The following is an 11,746-nucleotide window of genomic DNA, read 5'->3' as shown; positions in this document are numbered from 1 at the left end:
AAAGTTTGAAAGTCCAACCATGTTTTGTAAAAAGTGGTTAAGAAAAGGTGCGAATGCCCGACAATGTATGATCAAAAGAGGGAGCGGAGGTTTTCGGCTGCAAGAAGGTCTGAATGTCCAACGATAATTTGTAAAAACCGGGGAAGAAAAGGCTCGAAAGCCCAACTATACACCATCAAAAGCGGGAGCAGAGGTGTTCAGCTGCAAGAAGGTCTCAATGTCCATCAATAATTGCTAGAAAACATGAAAGAAAATTTTTCGAATAAAAAAACCGCACATGATCATATGCGGGAGAGGAGGTGTTCAGCTGTAAGATGGTGTGAATGTCCACCCATAATTCCTGAAAAATGGGTAAAAAAAGGTGCGAATGCCCAACCATACAACATCAAAAGCAGGTGTGAATGTCATCATAATTTGCAAAAACCTGATGAGAAATGGTGAGAATGCCCGACTATACACCATCAAATGCGGGAGCGGAGGTGTTCGGCTGTAAGTAATGAAAGACCCCCTGCTGAATTGCGGTAATTAGGGGCCAGTGTCCACTGAAAGGGGGAAAAAGGGACGAGATCGTACTTTTGAATCAATGGCCAGAAGCCATTGGCAGTGCAGGCATCAACAATAATGGTGTTATTTCACCCATTAACACTTAAGGTACCTCATGCAGTGGCTGTGATATGGTTACTTAACAAAATATCTTTACCAGACATCTCTCCTACATAACAGTTCTTCTTTCACAGCCACACCTTGTTGTCGAGAGATGTGCTACACTTAATCCATCCACACTGCTACCTACCCCACAGATGGAAAGCCAGAAATAACCATCAGTGTTTTACCCAGGCCAGACTTAACTGATATACGTTATGAAAATGCAGAAATAACTATATTTATTCAACAGATCAAGGAAAAAAACCCTGATGGCACAAATGCTACAGGATTTGCAGTAGTAACAGAAACTGAAGTTTTCTTAAAACAACCACTACCAAAAAATTACTCTGTTCAAGCAGTCAAATTGGTAGCTTTAACTGAAGCTTGTAAATTAAATAACAAAAAGGTTGTTAACGTTTACACTGACAGTCAGTATGCCTTCTCAACTGTACATGTGTTAACACAGCATTGGAAAAACAGGTATGTTGACATCCACAGCTAAATGTATAAACTACAAATATTTTAGCATTATTAGATGTTATTCAATTGCCATCTACAATAGACTCGTATGAATGACCGGAAGGAAAACCATACTGCCAAAGAATTTGTTTAAATATGCAGCAGTATTGAGCCACGGACCATGTCATGTCTCAACAGGAGGGATGGAAGCAATAATGAACCAGGTTTTTACAGCATATGGTTTTACTAATTATTAAAAACATTTTTTTAGAATAAATAAATGAATAAAGTTTTGTCTAGCAGGTCAAATATGTGCAAAATACATTCCACAGGGCAATCTAAGACCAAAACGAAGATAATTCCCTAAGCCAGTGTATCTTTTTCAACATATTTGTTTGGATTTCATTATTTCATTATTTTGTAGATTTCATTGAACTAAATTAATGTTAAGGGAAATGATTCTGCTCAGTGACAACAGAGGTTTTTACCAAATGGTCTGAAATATTTCCATGTGCACAAGCAGATGCACTCTCAGTAGCAAAATCACGCGTAAAATAACTCATTTCTAGATTTGAAATTCCTGAAAAGATCTTCAGTGATAATTTGACACACTTTGTAAACAATGTCATCTCACTGATGGCAAAGAACTTAAAATAGACCTTAGAAACCACTGTGATATAGAAGGTTTCGCTAACACATTGGAATTGTTTTACTATTTACATATGCATGTGCAGTGAAGAATTGCTTGCTGCTGATAAATGCAAAGAAGAACAGCTTACACATAAATGCTCACATATAGGCTGCTGAATGCAATGAAGACCTGCTTATCCAGTAAAGTTCAATGTCAATGTGTAATATTCAATTAGGATTTGCAAAACAGTGAAGTTAAACAATGAATGGGTCCATAGTCGGTATGAGAAGACTACAGGAATATTTACCTGGGTGTACGTTCAAACAGAGATGAGAAAATTGCGATAAATTATTGTTTGTTTGTTTGTTAGTATGTATATGAATGTTATGTGTATAAACTGTGTTGAGTTGTAGTTACTCAGTAGTGTCTCAGTGAAACAACCGACGGGGGAAGCCTTGCGGTGACAACAAAAGCAGTGTTTTACTGATCAGTCAAGTTGCTCCAGTGTACTCCATACAAACTGGTTGGCTACTGAAGGGATAGAAAATGGGGAATACTTGTTTTAAAGCAAACAAGGAATTAGATGGGAAAAATACATGTTTTAACGGGACCCAGACAATATTAAATACTCAGACAGATGGGAGAAGAAGTGTAGTTTTGTAGGAAATCACAAAATTATTACATAAAATGAGTGAAATCAATTGAAGAATGCCTTTCTGAAGAGCTGTTTACCACAGATGAGCAGCTTTGCGACCAAGCACATTGTAGATCGCTTTACTGCCAAAATGATCTAGTTTAATGGATTGGTTTAGACATTTATAACAGCATTTTAAGAACAAAGAGAGAAACAAAAAGGGACAACGCTTCATGGTGGAAGGTGATGTATAAATAACTGTGTATATGATGAAGGAGAGACCATTTGAGCAGCACAGCCATTTCGCAGCACAGGGACAGCAGTCCAAGTTAAAGGATCTCCCATGTGGTATCACCTGTCACACTGTGTCAAGGCATCAAAAGAAGAAAAAATCACCAAACTCAAGGACAAAGAGACGAAGACTCCGGTGAACGAAGAGAGAGGACTTACAAACCAGAAATACAAAAGGATGCTCGATATCAAGATCCAGAAGAAGAGGCTAACAATGCCACGAACACTTATGATGCTGGGAATGATGCCAGCAATGAACAGAGAAGAAGATTCAGTGTCATCAATCTGCAACACGTGCCTCTAATGAGGGGGTGAATATAGAATCCTCAACGATTACAACGTCTCTGGGAACTGTGACAACAACAAGGTTTAAACCATTTTGATATATATTGTAACCTATTGGCTAAGGAATAGTGCTGAAAATGAGGTAAATCTAATCCACCACTGTCCTTGGTCTTCTGTAGGGTTTTTAAACTAATACGTGGTGGTTTGTTTTTCCACAGAAATTTGGAGATGCATGAATCTAGTGACTTAAACCAAGTAGCAGATGGTTTTATGGGGATCATTGAGAACAAATAGTTAACTTTTGGTAGTATCATCATTTTAATGGTTGTAACTCTCCCCATAAGTGATATAGGTAAGGACTTCCAACGAGAGAGATCGTCCTCTACTCTCTTTACTAATTGCACATAATCCATCTGTACTTATCAGTTTAATATGTGATATGTCTATGCAAGGACTACATATTAAATGGATTTTTATCAATAGGAGTTGAAAAAGGAGCTTGCTCCGTTCACTCCAAGCATCGACCCGGTACTGCAGTGCCGCTGGGAACGGTGCGCTCTCCTCTGCTCTTGTGAAAAAGCTAACAGCGGTGCAGGATGGAAGTTTATTTTAGTCTGCTGAGAAAAGAGAGTGAATGCGAAGTAGACTTTAACACGGCTCTGGGAGCGAGCCGAGTGCGGGCTAACCAGGAGAAATGCTTGAAAGAAACGCGACACCGAATGAGCGGTCAGAACAAAGCCTCAATACGGTGTTCCTGTGGTGTTTTTATAAAATGCGGTGAAAATAAAGGTGTGAATGCCCCATAGAAAACTAAAAGGTGGAGCGGAAGTGTTCGGCTGCAAGAAGGTGTGAATGTCCGACTATATTTGGTGAAAAGCAGGTGAAGCAAGGTCTGAATGCCCAACCTTACATCATCAAAAGCGAGATCAGAGGTTTTTGGCTGCAAGAAGGCCATAGTTTGCCAAAAGCGGGTAAGGTGCGAATGACCGACTAAATATCAACAAAAGTGGGGGCGGAGGTCTTCGGATGCAAGTGGGTGTGAATATCCCACCATACAAGTATGGTGGAGAGGAAGCTGTGAATGGCCGACCATAGTTTGCAAAAAGCGGGTGAGAAAAGGTGCGAATGTCCAACCATACATGATCGAAACAGGGTGTTTGGCTGCGACAAGGTGTGAATGTCCACCCATAATTAATGAAAAGCGGGCAACAAGTAGGTTCGAATGCCATACCATACATCATCAAAAGCAGGAGTGGATGTGTTCGGCTACAAGAAGGTTTGAATGTCCGAGCATAGTTTGTAAAAAGCGGGTAAGAAAAGGTTCGAATGCCCGAACATACACCATCAAAAGAGGGAGCGGAGGTGTTCCGCTGTAAGACGGTGTGAATGTCCGACCATAGTTGGTAAAAAGTGGGTATGAAAAGGGGCGAATGCCCAAATTCGGCTGCAAAAAACTGTGTTCGGCTGCAAAAAGGTGTGAATGTTCGACTAAAGTTTGTAAAAAGCGGGTAAGACAAGGTGCGAATGCCTGACAATGTATGATCAAAAGCGGGAGCGGAGGTGTTCAGCTGCAAGAAGGTCTAAATGTCCATAATTAATTGCTAGAAAACATGAAAGAAAATTTTCGAAAATCAATCCGCACATGATCATAAGTGGGAGAGGAGGCGTTCAGCTGCAAGAAGGTGTGAATATCCTACCATAATTGCTGAAAAATGTGTTAGAAACGGTAAGAATCCCGGACCATACCTCATCAAAAGCTAGAGAGGTGGTGTTCGGCTACAAGTAGGTGTGAATGTCTGACTAAAGTTCAAATATATTAACAAAAGTGGGAGGAGAGGTCTTCGGATGAGTGGTTGAGAATTTCCAACCATAATCTATAAAATGCGGTGAAAAAAAAGGTGTGATAGAAACCTAAAAGGTGGAGCGGAAGTGTTCGGCTGCAAGAAGGTGTGAATGTCCATCTATAGTTGGTGAAAAGCAGGAAAAGCAAGGTCTGAATGCCCAATCTTACATCATCAAAAGCGAGATCAGAGGTGTTTGGCGGCAAGAAAACGGGTAAGGTGTGAATGACCGACTAAATATCAACAAAAGTGGGGGCGGAGATCTTCGGATGCAAGTGGGTGTGAATATCCCACCATACAAGTATGGTGGAGAGGAAGCTGTGAATGGCCGACCATAGTTTGCAAAAAGCGGGTGAGAAAAGGTGCGAATGTCCAACCATACATGATCAAAACAGGGAGCGGAGGTGTTTGGCTGTGACAAGGTGTGAATGTCCACCCATAATTAATGAAAAGCGGGCAACAAGTAGGTTCGAATGCCCAACCATACATCAACAAAAGCAGGAGTGGATGTGTTTGGCTACAAGAAGGTTTGAATGTCCGAGCATAGTTTGTAAAAAGCGGGTAAGAAAAGGTTCGAATGCCCGAACCTACACCATCAAAAGAGGGAGCGGAGGTGTTCCGCCATAAGAAGGTGTGAATGTCCGACCGTAGTTGGTAAAAAGCGGGTAAGAAAAGGTTAAAATACCCAACTGTACACAATCAATAGCGGGAAGGGATGTGTTCGGCTACAAGAAAGTGTGAAAGTCCAACCATGTTTTGTAAAAAGTGGTTAAGAAAAGGTGCGAATGCTGACAATGTATGATCAAAAGAGGGAGCGGAGGTTTTCGGCTGCAAGAAGGTCTGAATGTCCAACCATAATTTGTAAAAACCGGGGAAGAAAAGGCTCGAAAGCCCAACTATACACCATCAAAAGCGGGAGCAGAGGTGTTCAGCTGCAAGAAGGTCTCAATGTCCATCAATAATTGCTAGAAAACATGAAAGAAAATTTTTCGAATATCAAACCGCACATGATCATATGCGGGAGAGGAGGTGTTCAGCTGTAAGATGGTGTGAATGTCCACCCATAATTCCTGAAAAATGGGTAAAAAAAGGTGCGAATGCCCAACCATACAACATCAAAAGCAGGTGTGAATGTCAGATCATAATTTGCAAAAACCTGATGAGAAATGGTGAGAATGCCCGACTATACACCATCAAATGCGGGAGCGGAGGTGTTCGGCTGTGAGTAGGTGTGAATGTCCGACCATACTTGCTGAAAAATATGACAAAGCAGTTTTCACTTGGTTTGAGTGAAGGAATTCATTTTATATCAAAATTGTGTAGAACTCGTGGAAATAAGTTTATTCTCGGATTCCTAAAGGTTTAGTGTTGTTCTTTGGTATACTGCAAAGTAATACTTTCTATTTTGTTGAAACCCATTCAGACATGGATAAATATGAAGGAAAAAGCAGTTTTAACTTGGTTTGAGTGAAGGAATTCATTTTATATCAAAATCCGAAATTGTGTAGAACTGGCGATAAGAAGCTTATTCTCGGATTCCTAAAGGTTTAGTGTTGTTCTTTGGTATACTGTAAAGTAATACTTTCTTTTTTGTTGAAACCTATTCCGACATGGATAAATATTAAGGACAAAGCAGTTTTAACTTGGTTTGAGTGAAGGAATTCATTTTATATCAAAATCCGAAATTGTGTAGAACTGGCGATAAGAAGCTTATTCTCGGATTCCTAAAGGTTTAGTGTTGTTCTTTGGTATACTGCAAAGTAATACTTTCTTTTTTGTTGAAACCTATTCAGACATGGATAAATATTAAGGACAAAGCAGTTTTAACTTGGTTTGAGTGAAGGAATTCATTTTATATCAAAATCCGAAATTGTGTAGAACTGGTGATAAGAAGCTTATTCTCGGATTCCTAAAGGTTTAGTGTTGTTCTTTGGTATACTGCAAATTAATACTTTCTTTTTTGTTGAAACCTATTCAGACATGGATAAATATGAAGGACAAAGCAGTTTTAACTTGGTTTGAGTGAAGGAATTCATTTTATATCAAAATCCGAAATTGTGTAGAACTGGTGATAAGAAGCTTATTCTCGGATTCCTGAAAAGGTTTAGAGTTGTTCTTTCCTATCCTGCAAAGTACAACGTTCTTTTTTGTTTAAAGCTATTATGACATGGATAAATATGAAGAACAAAGCAGTTTTAACTTAATCGGTTTCAACAAAATAGAAAGTATTACTTTGCAGTATACCAAAGAACAACACTAAACCTTTAGGAATCCGAGAATAAACTTATTTCCACGAGTTCTACACAATTTCGGATTTTGATATAAAATGAATTCCTTCACTCAAACCAAGTTAAAACTGCTTTGTCCTTGATATTTATCCATGTCTGAATCGGTTTCAACAAAATAAAAAGTATTACTTTGCAGTATACCAAAGAACAACACTAAACCTTTAGGAATCCGAGAATAAACTTATTTCCACGAGTTCTACACAATTTCGGATTTTGATATAAAATGAAATCCTTCACACAAACCAAGTGAAAACTGCTTTGTCATATTTTTCAGCAAGTATGGTCGGACATTCACACCTACTTACAGCCGAACACCTCCGGTCCCGCATTTGATGGTGTATAGTCGGGCATTCTCACCATTTCTCATCAGGTTTTTGCAAATTATGATCTGACATTCACACCTGCTTTTGATGATGTATGGTTGGGCATTCGCACCTTTTTTTTTTACCCATTTTTGAGGAATTATGGGTGGACATTCACACCTTCTTGCAGCTAAACACCTCCGCTCCCACTTATGATCATGTGCGGTTTGATATTCGAAAATTTTCTTTCATGTTTTCTAGCAATTATTGATGGACATTCAGACCTTCTTGCAGCTGAACCCCTCTGCTCCCGCTTTTGATGTTGTATAGTCGGGCTTTCAAGCCTTTTCTTCCCCGCTTTTTACAAATTATGGTTGGACATTCAGACCTTCTTGCAGCCGAAAACCTCCGCTCCCTCTTTTGATCATACATTGTCGGGCATTCGCACCTTTTCTTAACCGCTTTTTACAAAACATGGTCGGACTTTCACACCTTCTTGTAGCCGAACACATTCGCTCCCGCTATTGATTGTGTACAGTCGGGTATTTTAACCTTTTCTTACCCACTTTTTACCAACTACGGTCGGACATTCACACCTTCTTGCAGCGAAACACCTCCGCTCCCTCTTTTGATTGTGTATGTTCGGGCATTCGAACCTTTTCTTACCCGCTTTTTACAAACTATGGTCGGACATTCAAACCTTCTTGTGGCCGAACACATCCACTTCTGCTTTTGATGATGTATAGTTGGGCATTCACACCTTTTCTTACCCATTTTTCAGTAATTATTGGTGGACATTCAGACCTTCTTGCAGCTGAACCCCTCTGCTCCCGCTTTTGATGGTGTATAGTCGGGCTTTCGAGGCTTTTCTTCAACGGTGTTTACAAATTATGGTTGGAAATTCAGACCTTGCAGCCGAACACCTCCGCTCCCTCTTTTGATCATACATTGTCGGGCATTCGCACCTTGTCTTACCCGCGTTTTACAAACCATGGTCGGACTTTCACACCTTCTTGTAGCCGAAAAACTCCGCTCCCGCTATTGATTGTGTACAGTCGGGTATTTTAACCTTTTCTTACCAGCTTTTTATCAATTATGGTCGGACTTTCACACCGTCTTACAGCGGAACACCTCCGCTCCCTCTTTTGATGGTGTATGTTCGGGCATTCAAACTTTTTCTTACCCACTTTTTACAAACTATGGTCGGACATTCAAACCTTCTTGTAGCAGAACACATCCACTTCTTCTTTTGATGATGTATGGTTGGGCATTCGCACCTTTTCTTACCCATTTTTCAGGAATTATGGGTGGACATTCACACCTATTTGCAGTCGAACAGCTCTGCTCCCACTTTTGATTATGTTTGGTTGGATATTCGAACCTTTTCTTAACTGCTTTTTACAAACTTTGGTCGGACGTTCACACCTTCTTGCAGCCGAACACCTCCGTTTCCGCTTTTGATGGTATATATTCGGGCATTCGAACCTTTTCTTACCCGCTTTTTACCAACTATGGTCGGACATTCGCACCATCTTACAGCGGAACACCTCCGCTCCCTCTTTTGATGGTGTATTTTCGGGCATTCGCACCTTTTCTTACCCGCTTTTTACAAACTATGGTTGGACATTCAAACCTTCTTGTAGCCGAAAACCTCCACTCCCTCTTTTGATCATACATTGTCGGGCATTCGCACCTTTTCTTACCCGCTTTCTACAAACCGTGCTCGGACATTCAAACCTTCTTGTAGCCAAACACATCCACTCCTGCTTTTGTTGATGTATGGTTGGGCATTCGAACCTACTTGTTGCCCGCTTTTCATTAATTATGGGTGGACATTCAGACCTACTTGCAGCCTAACACCTCGGCTTCCGCTTTTGATGGTGTATATTTTTGCATTCGAACCTTTTCTTACCCGCTTTTTACAAACCATGGTCGGACTTTCACACCTTCTTTTAGCCGAACAACTCCGCTCCCGCTATTGATTGTGTAGAGTCGGATATTTTAACCTTTTCTTACCCGCTTTTTACCAACTATGGTTGTACATTCACACCTTCTTACAGCGGAACACCTCCGCTCCCTCTTTTGATGGTGTATGTTCGGGCATTCGAACCTTTTCTTACCCACTTTTTACAAACTATGCTCGGACATTCACACCTTCTTGCAGCGAAACACCTCCGCTCCCTCTTTTGATTGTGTATGTTCGGGCATTCAAACCTTTTCTTACCCGCCTTTTACAAACTATGGTCGGACATTCAAACCTTCTTGTGGCCGAACACATCCACTTCTGCTTTTGATGATGTATAGTTGGGCATTCACACCTTTTCTTACCCATTTTTCAGTAATTATTGATGGACATTCAGACCTTCTTGCAGCTGAACACCTCTGCTCCCGCTTTTGATGGTGTATAGTCGGGCTTTCGAGGCTTTTCTTCAACGGTGTTTACAAATTATGGTTGGAAATTCAGACCTTGCAGCCGAACACCTCCGCTCCCTCTTTTGATCATACATTGTCGGACATTCGCACCTTGTCTTACCCGCGTTTTACAAACCATGGTCGGACATTCACAGCTTCCTCTCCACCATACTTGTATGGTGGGATATTCACACCCACTTTCATCCGAAGACCTCCGCCCCCACTTTTGTTGATATTTAGTCGGTCATTCACACCTTACCCGTTTTCTTGCAGCCAAACACCTCTGATCTCGCTTTTGATGATGTAAGATTGGGCATTCAGACCTTGCTTTTCCTGCTTTTCACCAACTATAGACGGACATTCACACCTTCTTGCAGCCGAACACTTCCGCTCCACCTTTTAGGTTTCTATCACACCTTTTTTTTCACCGCATTTTATAGATTATGGTTGGAAATTCTCAACCACTCATCCGAAGACCTCTCCTCCCGCTTTTGTTAATATATTTGAACTTTAGTCAGACATTCACACCTACTTGCAGCCGAACACCACCTCTCTAGCTTTTGATGATGTATGGTCCGGCATTCCTACCGTTTCTAACACATTTTTCAGCAATTATGGTAGGACATTCACACCTTCTTGCAGCTGAACACCTCCTCTCCCACTTATGATCATATGCAGATTGATTTTCGAAAATTTTCTTTCATGTTTTCTAGCAATTAATGATGGACATTTAGACCTTCTTGCAGCTGAATACCTCCGCTCCCGCTTTTGATCATACATTGTCAGGCATTCGAACCTTACAAACTTTAGTCAAACATTCACACCTTTTTGCAGCCGAACACAGTTTTTTTCAGCCGATTTTGGGCATTCGAACCTTTTCATACCCACTTTTTACCAACTATGGTCGGACATTCAAACCTTCTTGTAGCCGAACACATCCAGTCCTGCTTTTGATGATGTATGTTCAGGCATTCGAACCTTTTCTTACCCGCTTTTTACAAACTATGCTCGGACATTCAAACCTTCTTGTAGCCGAACACATCCACTCCTGCTTTTGATGATGTATGGTTGGGCATTCGAACCTACTTGTTGCCCGCTTTTCATTAATTATGGGTGGACATTCACACCTTGTCGCAGCCAAACACCTCCGCTCCCTGTTTTGATCATGTATGGTTGGACATTCGCACCTTTTCTCACCCGCTTTTTGCAAACTATGGTCGGCCATTCACAGCTTCCTCTCCACCATACTTCTATGGTGGGATATTCACACCCACTTGCATCCGAAGACCTCCGCCCCCACTTTTGTTGATATTTAGTCGGTCATTCGCACCTTACCCACTTTTGGCAAACTATGGCCTTCTTGCAGCCAAAAACCTCTGATCTCGCTTTTGATGATGTAAGGTTGGGCATTCAGACCTTGCTTCACCTGCTTTTCACCAAATATAGTTGGACATTCACACCTTCTTGCAGCCGAACACTTCCGCTCCACCTTTTAGTTTTCTATGGGGCATTCACACCTTTTTTTTCACCGCATTTTATAAAAACACCACAGGAACACCGTATTGAGGCTTTGTTCTGACCGCTCATTCGGTGTCGCGTTTCTTTCAAGCAATTCTCCTGGTTAGCCCGCACTCGGCTCGCTCCCAGAACCGTGTTAAAGTCTACTTCGCATTCACTCTCTTTTCTCAGCAGACTAAAAGAAAGTTTCATCTTGGGCTCCCTGAAACTTCCATCCTGCACCGCTGTTTGCTTTTTCACAAGAGCAGAGGAGAGCGCACCGTTCCCAGGGGCACTACAGTACCGGGTCGATGCTTGGAGTGAACGGAGCAAGCTCCTTTTTCAACTCCTATTGATACAAATCCATTTAATATGTAGTCCTCGCATAGAGGACACATCAGACATTAAACTAATAAGAACAGATACTACACTTGATCTTAGCCAAAAGGCCGAGAAGCGAT

General features: G+C 41.2%; 1 non-coding gene and 1 pseudogene across 1 annotated transcript; one reads left to right on the top strand and one right to left on the bottom strand.

The window, feature by feature from the left end:
* Window positions 1-3,330: 3,330 nt before the first annotated feature.
* Window positions 3,331-3,507, top strand: LOC140283434 (U2 spliceosomal RNA; annotated as a pseudogene).
* Window positions 3,508-11,555: 8,048 nt separating this feature from the next.
* Window positions 11,556-11,746, bottom strand: LOC140283295 (U2 spliceosomal RNA). Its single transcript, XR_011910004.1, has one exon. It is a non-coding gene; the product is annotated as a U2 spliceosomal RNA (small nuclear RNA).

Source organism: Leuresthes tenuis, unplaced genomic scaffold (genome assembly GCF_036924035.1).
Source record: "Leuresthes tenuis unplaced genomic scaffold, fLeuTen1.0.hap1 SCAF_23, whole genome shotgun sequence".
NCBI classification, from domain to species: Eukaryota; Metazoa; Chordata; class Actinopteri; order Atheriniformes; family Atherinopsidae; genus Leuresthes; species Leuresthes tenuis.
This window is presented reverse-complemented; position numbering and strand designations above follow the sequence as displayed.